This window comes from Entelurus aequoreus, linkage group LG04, assembly GCF_033978785.1.
Source record: "Entelurus aequoreus isolate RoL-2023_Sb linkage group LG04, RoL_Eaeq_v1.1, whole genome shotgun sequence".
NCBI lineage: Eukaryota > Metazoa > Chordata > Actinopteri > Syngnathiformes > Syngnathidae > Entelurus > Entelurus aequoreus.
In genome coordinates, this window is record NC_084734.1 from 31,202,102 (window position 1) to 31,216,319 (window position 14,218).

Consider the following 14,218-nt stretch of genomic DNA (forward strand, 5'->3'; position numbering starts at 1 on the left):
AGGAGCTTTAGCATTAATAACAACTTTAAAAACAATTATAATACCTTTTTTTAATGGTGGCCATCCATCCATCCATCCATCCATCCATCCATCCATCTCTTTTCCGGGCGAGAACCATGGACTCGAACTTGGACTTATGGTGGCCATATTAAAGGTTCTTGTAGGCACTTGTTATTTAAGGGCTATGTCAAATAAAATAAAATGAAGGGTGATAGCTATCTTTGTGGTTAACAGATTAATTAGCGTTTTTCTGATTCTGAGCCTAATTCTATTTTATGAGAAATATAAAATACTACTACTATCTCCCGAATTTCTCCCGATTTTTGCCCGGACAACATTATTGGGGGCGTGCCTTAAAGAGACTGTCTTTAGCGTCCTCTACAACCTGTCGTCACGTTCGCTTTTCCTACATTCAAACAGCGTGTCGACCCAGTCACAAAATATATGCGGTATTTTCTGCAAACATGAGTGACTGCAAGGCATACTTGATCAACAGACATACAGGTCACACTGAGTGCGGACATATAAACAACTTTAACACTGTTAAAAATATGCACCACACTGTGAACCCACACCAAACAAGAATGACAAACACTTTTTGGGAAAACATCCGCACCGTAACACAACATAAACACAACAGAACAAATACCCAGAATCCCTTGCAGCACTAACTCTTCCGGGACGCTACAATATACACCCCCGCTACCACCAAACACCGCCCCCCTAACCCCGCCCACCGCAACCCCCCCCCCCCATCTCCCGAATTCGGAGGTCTCAAGGTTGGCAAGTATGACTCCAAGAGGGACAAGCGGTAGAAAATGGATGGATGGATATCTTTACGACTGATATTTTTATTTTTATTCTCATCATATTTTTTTCTCACTTGCTTACAATATATCATTATCATCTTACATTCAGCACATTTGGGTTTAATATTATAATGCGATCCGAGATAGATGACACTTGTTAGGTTAATGTTACGAGTCAGCCATTTTTTGGCTAATAAGCTAGCTAACTTTTCTCATCATTTAGCCTGATGTTATTTTCAATTACTTAAATGTATAGCATCTTGTTGTTGAACTACATAACATTGTAACCATCTACAAAGTATATTTGGGTGTAATATATGGAGCCAAATGACACATTTGTTGGACAGTAAAGTCATCAATTTTGTGGCTGACAAGCTATCTATTGTCCCTGATGATGTACTACTGTAGTGTATACTATCTTGTTGAACTTATAATGATCCATACAGCACATTTTTGTTTCATATGGACAGATAAATGACATGTGCTACATTTGTTTAACAGTAAATGGTCAGCCATTTTGTGGCTAACAAGCTAGCTAGCATCACTGTGAGCCCATTGCTAGCTCGTATTAGCATTTTGCTACTTTTACAACTTTTACTTGTATTTTGCTACAATTAATTGTAAAACCGAAGTTTCTGTTCTAATCAATGTGTAATATTATTTTTAAATGTTTCTATTTACTGAAGACACCTGACTACACTTGGTCAGTAAATATTTGTTAATTGAGTTGTACAGTATTATCATTGAATGTGTTTAACCCCCAAGTGTCACGTCGGGGTCGTTTTCCCGGGATGCAGACGGAAACTCCGGAGGCAAGGTGCAGGTGAGACAATGATTTATTATCATTAATCATACAGGATACAAGCGTGCCGATAGCACGGTCAGCAAAGCTAAAGCTTAGCAAAAGATAAACACGAGCAAAGAAGCAACAAATCATCCAACTTAACTGTTGCATAGCGCAAACAAGACAGCCAGACTGTGTGGCGAAAAACAGGAATAAATAGCTCTCTAATTTGCACCCATGGCAACTAAAACACAAACCCAGGGGAGCTGAAAACAGAACTGAGGGAGTCAAACCAACTGAACAAAACCTGATCATGACAGTAACACCGCACCTAAGGACAGATACCAGATGTCCCCAGAAAACAACTAAGAAAAAGTTCAAGAGTCACAGGAGGGCGGAGGGAGGACTTGGTGGTGGGTCGCCAGGCCAAGTGCCAATGCACCGGGGACGAGTCAGTTGGCGGCGGTGAGTGGAACGCCGCCACTGCAGCAGGCGAGGCAGGCGACCACGGAACGTCCACATCCGTGGCCGTCGAGAAGGCGGACACTAGTGGTGTCCTACGCCCAAGTCCCGGGCGTCGCTGCTGTTGGCGCAAAGGGCGTCCATGAATTGGCCCCTGAGAGAGCCGCGTGCGTGCGTGCGCCTGATGGCCGCTTGTGCGGCAGGCCAGCTGGAGGTCGCAATGGCAATAATGCTGGAGACGAGGGCGTTGCCGTGGGACGGCACGCCGGAGACGAGGAATATGGCGGCGCCGTGGGACGGCCCGCCGGAGACAATGAAGATGCCGGTGCCGTGGGACGGCTCGCCAGAGACGAGGAAGATGGCGGCACTTTGGGACGGTGCGCCGGAAATGAGGAAGATGGCGGCGATGTGGGATGAGCCGCCGAAGACAATGACATCGTCGTGAGAGCAGCCAGAGGAGCAGGCGGCTGGGATGGAGGCCTTTCCGGAGCTTGGCGAAGGAGGTCGCCGTGGTGCTGGAGAGGATGGTGTCTGCAGGCCCACCGGGGTTGATGGCGGCGTCTGCAGGCCCACCGGAGAGGATGGTGGCGTCTGCCGGCCCACCGAAGAGGAACAAGGCCTTTGCAGGCCCACCAGCCATCTGTTTTGAGGGAATTTCACCACAACACAACATCACAGATGATATAGCGAGGCCAGCGTCTCGCCGTGTTTTGTTGCAGACTCAAAGGAAGAAGGCGATGTAGTTGGGCAAAAGAGGAGCAAAGCCTGGCTGATGTACAGGTCTGGAACTATATGCTGACCAAGGTTACATTCCTACCGAGTCTAACTTTTTCGAAGGGTACATGTGTATATTGGCAATAAAAGGCTTTTCTATTCTCCATCATGTAAATAACTCGGCTGCTTTAAGTTGTAAACAAATAGAGGCTCAAGGCTACAAAGTATGCTACGAGTATTTGTACAATACGAGCGACAATGTGAGCGTAATAACGGATTACCATATGAAAACTGTATCGTCGAGTGCCAACACAGTAGGAGCTGGTCCAATTAAAAGAAGTTTTTAGGAAAATAATTCTATATTTTGCCGGAGGACAGTGACACTGTTGTCTTGCAGTAGAAGGCTAAACTAGCTATACAACAAATAGCTATTTTAATGCATCATTCACTCATTTCTAACCTACTGGTATTTCTTACCGTTTCATTGCCATAAATAGTAGTCACCCAGCCCGCCATTAAATGTGGTATTTCGGAAAAACTATCTTTTTGTGAAGGTCTGTGGTTGAAGCAGGGCTACTCTTGAAGTAACTTCCTCACAGTTGAAGGCACATAGGCATAAAAGTGCAAAGTAAGGCACATTTGACTTCAGATGAGGCTGAAAGATGGTGTCGTGACTTGTACTGGGTAAAGCAAACTAACAACAGAGCATTTTCCTTCATTGGGTTTCATCTTGAACATGATGTAGCACCGCCGGTTTGACATCAATTTAAATTGGCTGAGTCACAGAAAGATGTTTGGGGAAAATGTCTACCATATATGGATAATTCGCTGACGTCACACTTGAACAAAACGTCACAAAAGGAGCATATTCCAAACGGACCGTTTGGAGGAAGTAGGAAGGAAGGCAGGATTGTTTAATACCTCTGCAGTGTCTCGATGGTTTGATGTAAAAACATGTTGGGACTTATGCAGATCCAAATACACAATAGGCAAACAAGTTGGTCTTGCATGATTATAGTTAAAGTTAAAGTACCAATGATTGTCACACACACACTAGGTGTGGTGAAATGTGTCCTCTGCATTTGACCCATCACCCTTGTTCACCCCCTGGGACGTGAGGGGAGCAGTGAGCAGCAGCGGTGGCCGCGCCCGGAATCATTTTTGGTGATTTAACCCCCAATTCCAACCCTTGATGCTGAGTGCCAAGCAGGGAGGTAATTGGTCCCATTTTTGTAGTCTTTGGTGTGACTCAGCCGGGGTTTGAACTCACGACCTACCAATCTCAGGGCGGTGATAGTGCCTCTTTAAGAGTTGATGTCTTTGATCACCATCTGTGTAAAAATGGACTAGTCCTGGCTAGACGGCCTCTTTTTGCCCCCCCATGGCAAAAACTGAAGGGCAGACATATTTATTCGCTGCCATAAATGCGCCAACTGGACATCTGTCCCCATTCCATGGGATGTTTTGGCGAGGTGTCGGCGTAAGCGCGTCCTGGCGGCAGGTGACTGCCTCTGGCACGAGGTGAAGGACAGGGAGGGGATGTGGTTTACAGGCTGAGGGGACGCAACAAGCTCAAATCTGCTTTTGATGTGTGCTGACACACTGATGAAGATCTTCTCAGCAGCTTACCTGAGGACCTCCAACTCCCTGTCCCTTCATTTTGGATGCTTCCATGGCGGATGACTTTGTTTTCCACTTAACTTTAGAAGATGCAGAAACTGACCTTTTATGTACTAAACACTTGATGCAAAATAGGTCAGGAAATGCAAGGCAGTTAAATTTGTTGAAAGTAAAGTTAAAGTATCAATGATTGTCACACACACACCAGGTGTGGTGAAATTTGTCCTCTGCATTTGACCCAACCCCTTGTTCACCCCCTGGGAGGTGAGCGGAGCAGTGAGCAGCAACAGTGGCCGCGCCCGGGAATCCCAACCCTTGATGCTGAGTGCCAAGCAGGGAGGTAATGGCTCCCATTTTTATAGTCTTTGGTATGACTCGGCCGGGGTTTGAACTCACAACCTACCGATCTCAGGGCGGACACTCTAACCACAAGGCCACTATTTAGCGCCCTAAATATCATTTTCATCTTTTAATGCAGGTTTTCTTTACGTTAATTTTCACAATATCACCGTTCAAGAAGATTACCGTGCAGACGGAAATAATCCATTGGTTTACTTGAACCAGATTTTTCTGAAATGTGTAATTTTGATAAAAACGATGCACCAAAAGCATATTACTAGTGATGGGCAAATGAGTGTATGACACAATCACTACCTGTATCGACACTGCACTGATACTGTGTTAATGTTGCATAATAGTTAATAATAAAAAAGGTTACTAAATTTGACCTACACAGAAATATTTTTTGTATATTTATTATTGTTATTTTTTTATATATATTTTTTTTAATTTCAGGCAATAACATAAAAAACTACAAAGTTGTCAACACATAATAATATAAATTAATATAGTGCAAAAGGTAATGTATAGTATGTAATGCATGATTGTCCAGTTTTGCCTGAAAGGGAGTGGGAAGAAGATAATTTATTTAATCCCACCCCCAGTTCTCTATTCAGTGATTATTCACATGAGTTTCACTGTTACTTTGTTTAAGGATTATAATACAGATGTTGTATCATAGTGGCATTACCACAGGTAACAATAATTATTACACTGTAACAATAATTTGTATCAACAATGTAGGAATAATGAATATACCAACAATGGTAATAGACAACATAGCAATAATGGTAATAGACAACATAGCAATAATGGTAAGGAAACATTGAGCACATGTTAACACTTTGAGACAGAGTATAGCAGCAGGTCAAATTAAAGACCCTCATCTCTATATTTGAACCAGACCCCATGTTTGTATAATAGTTTAAATCGATTAATAGTTTGGCATTGCTTGTGTTGTAAGTCCAGTTTGTTCCATAGTTTTACTCCGCATACAGACACACAAAAACGTTTACGAGTGGTTTGAGCTCTCTGCAATGAGAAATATCCAAAGCCTCTCAAGTTATGGGCCTGCACTCGTCTTATAAAAAAATGTTGTAGATTAGGCGGCAATAATTTGTTAAATGCTTTATATAAGATTATTAATGTATTATATTTAACAAGGTCATCAAATTTGAGCAACATTGATTGCATAAACAGATTATGAGTATGTTCTAAATGACGTTCTGTAGGGGGTCTTATTTATGTGCCTCCACTTTGACAGTGTCCCTGTCAGCCATGTTGTAGTTTTTAGTGCTTCCATATGGAGTCTACTGACGGATGTAAGTTAGAACTATATGCTACTTTGTATTAGAAATGGAGGATGCATGTGCATGTACGAGCTCGTCTGCCCCACAACAAGAGAATAGAGAAAAGGAAGGAACTTATTGACTACAACGTGGGACTACAATGGCGGACTCGCGCAAGGTCTTATGACCATATATGGAGATATCTGCTGACGTCACACTTTGGAAAAAAAGTCACAAATTGGGCAAATTCCAAATCGGCGAGTTTGGAGGAAATATGTAGAAAGGCGAGATTGTTTTATAAATATTCCCACCATGCCTCCATGGTTTAATTACAAATTTTAAGGGACTTATGAAGATCCCAAATACACAAAATCAGGTACTAATAGGTACTGAAATAAAAGTTGGCTTGCATAACAGGTGCCCTTTAAAGTGACACACACCGAGGGACACTGTATCACTCCTTTGTGTTTTCTGTCTCCCTGTTATGTTTTGTCTGATCTTAAATGGAATTGTGCTGAAAATGTAATTTCCCCTCTGGGATCAATAAAGTACTTTCTAATCTAGTCATGCATCGATGATTCAGTATCGTTTGACCCGTTCACTAGTTACTAGGGTTGTACGGTATACCGGTACTATCAAAGTAGCGCGGTACTGATGAATCAAAAATGGTACTATACTGGTTCCTGTTTATTTTATTTATTTATTTTTTTTAACAGGCATGACTGCACGCCGTCGTCAAGTCGGGACATTGCTGGTTTTACAAGCAGAGGAGCATGTTCGGCAGCGCACAATCATGGAGTACTTTTTGTACAAGGAAAGGGAGAATGGACGCATTTTGGCTTAAAAACTAACGATAAAGGTGACGCTATAACACTGAAACGCCACTCTACAAGAGGTGCTTTAAATCATTTGGGGCCCCCAAATTATTATTTTTTATTTTTTGCCTGTACGAGTCTGACTGATGATTTCTAAATGATCAAAGATATATGTACAGCCCTTACCTTTGGGCTGGTACCGAGGGCGACTGTGTTGACCAGTTTGACGCGTGAAAATAATAGAATGTCCAGTACTGTAGAACTGTGTTTGGATATGACAATCCGTTTATTCCAGCTATCTAATTTAAATCAAATGTAAATTCTATAACAAAGTATGCTGACCTTGATTGGCACATTATCACATCATTGTCACCACATGACACGATACGACATGACACGAACATGACCACGAACACGACCACGAACACGACCACGAACACGACCACGAACACGGTCGAAAACTGTTTGTCCTCCAATCGCCCTCCCATGCTCACACCTGAACCCAATTTAAAGGAGGCTACCATGGTAACCGCACCATGGCAACAGTCCCCTCCCCGGTCAATACTTCCTGGTTCTTAACAGGAAGTGAGTGGAGCAATCTGCCGAAAAGGAAATTAAACATGCTGAACCCAACAATCAATTAGAGAAAATAAAAATAAAACAATATAAACAAATAAGGAATTTTGGCTCCAACACTCCGGCCCCCAATTGAGAAAGGCAGGATGCCATGAACAATTCAAAATAAATAACAATGGAGCCATAAATATAAACAAATAATAACCATCTTTGAGTTAGTGTTTTTTCAGTTTTGATTTTAGCAGAACACACCAATCCTTTTTTATCTGGATAAGTCTCCATGACTCTTCCAAGTAACCAAGAGCCACGTGGCGCGGTGTTGTCTGCGATCAGTACAACATGTCATTTGGGACGAGACTTCTTCTCTGTTTGCTCCACCTCTGCCGCTACTGTAGCAAAGGTAAATACTCTCTTAACCAGCGTTTCCAGCATAGGTCAGAGATGTATTGAACTTGTCTCCTTTTTTAGTGCAGCTTTAATGCGCATCATTTCCTGATCCACTTTGTCACTTAGTGATTTCCTCGTTTGACTCATCTCCAGTAGAGTCCTTATTTTCAGGATCCAGGCAACTGACCTCTCAGGGTCCTCCGCTGCGATCCAATACTCCAACATATCAGCTGGCCATTCTTCCTCTGTTTCTTCATCCTGATTCACTTCAACTCCTCTTGAGGCTTTGTCTGCAGGATTTTGAGTGGTATTAATGTACCGCCATTGTGTGACATCAGATGTTTGAAATCTTTCCTTTTTCCCAAACCTCCTTTTCCGACCAAGTCAGTGCGTTGCCTAGCAACGCACTGATTGTTGGGCAGAGACACATCATCCTTCTTTTTGAAGGGAAGTTCCATTTTGTTGTGTCCATTTTGAAGCTTGCACGGTTTAGTCATGACCTTCATGAACTTCATGTCATCTCTAGAAATGTTTTCTGATGACCTGTCGTGTAAATCATGGTTGTATTGATTTTGCAGCAGCTCCTCTTGCTTCGTTATGGAGGTCCTGTTAACAGTAGTAGTGGAGCAGCCAATCTTACTCATCTTCTTACTGTAATCAGGAAGGCCATTGATGACCCACCCCAATAGGGTCTTAACGGCATATGGTCCATTTCCATGACTGTTGACCACTTCCCAGGGTTCAAGCAGTTTAGACGCATTGGTCCCAATCACTAGCTCTACATCGGCTTGAATGCGAGGAAGAGTGACACCATCCAAGTATGGCCATTTAGCAAACTCCTCTTTATTGATGAGGTTGTTTGTAGTTAAGGGCATCCTTTTTTGGGTGTAGACCTTGGGAAGGTTGTAGAACTGTTGCCCAGTAAGGCTTGAAATCTTTAAGTCTGTCAGCATGTAACTGGAAATTGATGTTTTTGGGCCCATGGTTAGGAGATTGATTTGAGTTTTTCTTCCTTTCAAGTTGAGCTTGGTCATCAAATTTTCAGAACAAAATGTATCTGTGCTGCCCGGATCCAAGAATGCATAGGTTTTTATGACTGGGTGTCCTTTGCTGGACTTTATCTGTACAGGCAGAATTGACAAAATTCTATTTCCAGCCCCCGTTTGTTCACATGTTTGCAGCGATATTTGTGCATTACTCACAGATGGTCCTCTTGCCTTATTTTGGTTTGGAATTATGTTGCTTGCTCTTTCCTTCTGACCAATATGAAGCAGACTTGGATGATTTTGCTTGCATATCTTGCAGGTCAAGCGCTTATCACAATGCCTGCTAAGATGTCCAACATGAAGACACCCAAAACAGATTCCTTTCTGTCTTATGAAAGTTAACTTCTCTCTGTGGGTCTTCTCCTCCATATGAGGACACTGGTCAAGAGCATGATTTTTAGAGCAGCAAACACAGGCGTTTGTGGTATGAGCAGGTGCACTTTGCTTTGGAGCAGGTTTGAATCTGGTTTTATTTTCCGCATCAGGGGTTTCGATTTTAATGGTTGTGGCAAAACTGCTACCTTGGAATTTAGGTTTACCATGTGATTTCATTCCTTTTACAGGGTTACTTCCTGTACTTTGTGGTGCATTCTGGATGCCTCCAAAGACTGGGTCTGAGACAATTTTCACCTGTCGCTCAATAAATGCAACAATGTCTGTGAACTGAGGTCTGCGATGGTGGTTTTCCATGATGTTGCATGCAGAGACTCTCCAGCTTTCTCGCAGCTTGTACGGCAGCTTGAAGATTACAGTTTTCGTGTTAGCTGGCATATTAAGTTCCTGCATGTACTGCAAGTTTTCCATGGCAGTGCAACATTCTCGAAGGTACAGTGAGTAGGCTTGCAGAGCTCGTACATCTTCAGACTTCACCACAGGCCAGTTGAACACTTTTTCCATGTAAGCTGCTGTTATCTGGTACTGGTCACCAAAGTGTTTTTCCAACAAAAACTTTGCCATCTCATAGCCTCTTTCTGGGGGCATGTGTTGACAGCTACGTACCAGTTCTTTAGGTTGACCCCTAGTGTACATTTCCAGATAGTACAAACAGTCTCCTTTGTTGCTTGTGTTTTTCTCAACACATTGCACAAATGCTCTGACAAAGGTTCTGTACAGTAATGGATCACCGTCAAAATAGGGAATCTCCCTTGGTGGGAGTAGATGAGAAGTTTGCAACGACATTTGCAATGTTGCAATCTCATTTTGCCTGTGCAATAAATCAATTACCGTAGGGTTGCCATTGGTTGGAGGGAAAATGTTAGTTTGCTGTACAGGGGGGTCCATGTGGGTTGTAGGGCTGTGGTCCTGCATTGTATTCCAAGAGACCTGCTGCTGGTTTGGTAAAGAAGGTGGTGGTTGCAGTTGTACCTGTATGGGTTTAGGGTGTGAAAGCATGGACTGTTGCTCTTGCCAAAAGGTGGGTGGTTGAATGGGAAGTGGTGTGCTATATTGTAGTTGCCATGCTGTTATTTGTTGTTGCTCAGATGGATGGTGTATAGACTGTGGTGGAGGTGGTGGTGAAGCTTGGCTTGACTGCTGCTGTGTGAGGGGTTGATAGTCTTTAGCCTGGGGGTTGAGAGTGACTGGTGGTTCCTTAGTTCTCTGTAAGTAGGAGCTCATGCCATCAGATGCTGTATGGGAGGAAGCATGACGGCTGGGAGCCTTTAAAACTGCTAATTTCGCATCAGCAGCTGCCAATTGAGCATCCATATCCATAATTTCCTTTTTCTTTCTGATTCTTTCCCTCTCCTCTTCTAATTTCCTTTTGATCTGTGACGACTCCTCTTCCAATTTCCTTTTGATCTGTGACGACTCCTCTTCCAATTTCCTTTTTATCCTTTCCTCCTCCTCTTCCAATGCATGTTTTTCCTTTAGAGCTGCAGAGCGGACAGCGAGGGCAGCCCTTTCGGCCTCTGCCTGTCTGCGAGCTGAGGAGGTGCTTGACCGACTAGAACCAGAGTGTGTGTGACTCCCATGTGATTTGTGACTTACAACATTAGAAATGCTGTCATTTGGATTAATTTCGCTTTCCAAATCCTCAATATTTTCCAGGGTTGGTGTTTTTATCCAGGTGTTAACATGCTCAATAAATTCATGCACATTGATCAATTTGGCTTTGTACCATATGTCGTTTTTGATTTGGTCCTCTGTAGGTAGAATTGGTAGGAGGGATTGGTGTGCACTTGCAGCTTCCTTTACAACATTGAGATATTTGGTGAAAGACGATTGCACTTCCATTTTGTCCTCTCCAATTTCCATCCTCTCCATGATATGTTTCTGCATGTTGCTTGCCTTGTTTAATTTGGATCTTCTCTCCTTCTGAAGTGTTTCAATTCTCATCAGTAGAGCTTTTGATGTCATTTTCACTGTGCGTTTTTTTTTTACAGCAGATGTTTGATTTGTGTCCACCTGATTTTCCATGTCAGTCATTTCTGACAATTCAGCCTGTGAGGGTTCCATTTGACCTTTAATTGTGTCACCAATTGAATGCGTTAACTTTAACTCCTCCATTAACGCATGATCATGCATTTCCAAAGCATCATGTTTGCCTTTTCCAGGATCCATGATTATACACAACCCACAAATTCAAAATCAAATCAAATATATGGAAACCTTGTTAATGTCAGTCAAAACACCAAAAATAAAAACCCGCAATTATTAATTTGCATTTGTTCAAATCAAACCTCACCCACAAACGGGCTTGCACAAGGAATCATAAAACACCACCTTGTAATTGAAATGTACCCACGAACGGGTTGCAATCATGCACAAAACATCATAGAAAATACCCACTAATGGGTTAAACAACAATGAAAATTAACCACCAATGCATTGAATTTTTTGTTTCTGTCTTTGTGTGCACACACTATTATATGGCCATCTATTAACCCGTGTAGCGCGCTACATACCTTTACTTTGTTCTTGTCTTCAAAAGAGTTTCTTCGAAAAGAGTTCAATATCTTCGAAAAGAGTTCAATAACTTCAAACAGCGTTGCGTGTCCCAGCGCTGCTCAGCTGTCACTCCAAACGACGAGGGCTGCGGCTGCCGTGGCTGTTGTTCGACCAGCGCGGCGTCCTCCGTCTCGATCAGCGCGGCGTCCTCCGTCTGCCTGTCGCTGCGTTGCTCCTGGCTCCAAACGACGATCCCGTCCACTGTCTGGCTCTTCTCCTGGTCCAAAGGAGGCGAAACAGCCCGGCCTGTGGCTGAACACCGTCTCAGCGTGCGCTCCAGGTGCACACACTGCGCGCTGCTTGCAGTCTATTTACTTCCTGTTCCTAATGAAGTGTCCACTGTGTGTCTTACTGACATTCAAACTTAGTCTTTTTCAAAAACGAAGACTATAGTTTTCGACTTAATGTACAGCCCTTACCTTTGGGCTGGTACCGAGGGCGACTGTGTTGACCAGTTTGACGCGTGAAAATAATAGAATGTCCAGTACTGTAGAACTGTGTTTGGATATGACAATCCGTTTATTCCAGCTATCTAATTTAAATCAAATGTAAATTCTATAACAAAGTATGCTGACCTTGATTGGCACATTATCACATCATTGTCACCACATGACACGATACGACATGACACGAACACGATCACGAACACGACCACGAACACGGTCGAAAGCTGTTTGTCCTCCAATCGCCCTCCCATGCTCACACCTGAAACCAATTTAAAGGAGGCTACCATGGTAACCGCACCATGGCAACAGTCCCCTCCCCGGTCAATACTTCCTGGTTCTTAACAGGAAGTGAGTGGAGCAATCTGCCGAAAAGGAAATTAAACATGCTGAACCCAACAATCAATTAGAGAAAATAAAAATAAAAACAATATAAACAAATAAGGAATTTTGGCTCCAACAATATATTATTGTACAAAAACACAATTTTAGGTCAACAGAGTGCTGCTGCTGATCTAGGCCTAGTGATTCTTCCTGCCTCTCTTTAAATGTAAAGCTGCCTCTGCTGCACCTGTGACGTTTGCCGCCTGCCGTGCAATGCCAGTGCGCACTGGGCATCAAAAGCGCAGATAGAGGCAAAACAATGTCACAAAAAAGGACATATCCTTCAGGTGCAGAAAAAAGGAAGAAGAAGAAAGTGGAAGAGGAGAAAAAATGCCATGATAAAGGTATGTTTGCATGACTTGGTAATAAAAAGTTTATCAAAGAGATTTGTAGCTGTAATTAGCTTTAGCTAGGTGACGTTAGCTAGCTAGCGCGGTGCTAGCAATATGTTTTTAGCATCAGGTTACTAGTGAGATATGTTGTTTGCACAAATTGTTTGCAGCAGAGCACGGTAATTTATGTGAGTAAAATAAACATTATTTTTTACATCAACTCATAAGTTATGTGAAACTTCCCCAGGAGCATTGTTAAAATACTTTGGAGGCACAGAATCAGCCCAGAGCCAGTCCACATCCTCAGGCTCAACTGTGAGTGATGAATCAGGTGAGGAAAAGACTGTCACCATACAGTATACATTTAATTTCTTAGTATAAACATTACACCTGAAGGGAAATTAATATAGTCAAAGTATCTCATTAATATGTGTGCCTATATGTATGTATGTATGTATTTCATCTTAGGTCCATCTCCATCCTCTACAGCAGTGTTTTTCAACCACTGTGCCGCTAGTGCTGTGAGATATTGTCTGGTGTGCCGTGGGAAATTATGCTACTTCACCTAATTTATCCCAAAAATATTTTTGGCAAATCAATAATTAGAATCTGCCAATAATGTGCCGTTGCTTAGTGTCTGTGCTGCGTAAAACTCGGCAGGGTAACCACGTAATACTCCATTTCAGTAGGTGGCAGCATTGCTTTGTAAAAGTCGGAATGTGTCGGGTGAGACGAGGATGGTTTGTTGTGATCCTGATATGCAGACCACAGTGGGAGGCAGGGTGCAGGTAAAAAGGGTATGTAATGCTTAAACCCAAAATGAACGAAAGGAAAAGGCTATGCAAAACAAAAGTCAAACTGAACTGGCTACAAAGTAAACAGAGACAAAATGCTGGACGACAGCAAAAACTTACGGCGTCTACAAAGTACATCCGTACGTGACATGACAATCAACAATGTCCACACAAAGAAGGATAGCAACAACGTAAATAGCCTTGCTTGCTAACACAAAGCAGGTGCGCGGAGTAGCGCTCAAAGGAAGACATGAAGCCACTACAGGAAAACACCGGCAAAACAGGAAGGGCCACCAAAATAAGCAAGACAAGAACTAAAGCACTACACACAGGAAGACACCAACACACTCAAAATAAGACACGACACCTTGGTGGAGTTACATTTTTTAAAGTTTTCTGCTGGTGGTGTGCCTCCGGATTTTTTTAATGACAAAAATGTGCCTTGCCTCAAAAAAGGTTGAAAAACACTGCTCTA

General features: G+C 42.7%; 1 long non-coding RNA gene across 1 annotated transcript; it reads left to right on the plus strand.

Moving 5' to 3' along the window:
• Nucleotides 1–12,703: 12,703 nt before the first annotated feature.
• LOC133647801 (uncharacterized) lies at nucleotides 12,704–13,438 on the plus strand. Its single transcript, XR_009825780.1, has 3 exons — nucleotides 12,704–12,961; nucleotides 13,197–13,280; nucleotides 13,418–13,438. It is a non-coding gene; the product is annotated as an uncharacterized LOC133647801 (long non-coding RNA).
• The last annotated feature ends 780 nt before the right edge of the window (nucleotides 13,439–14,218 follow it).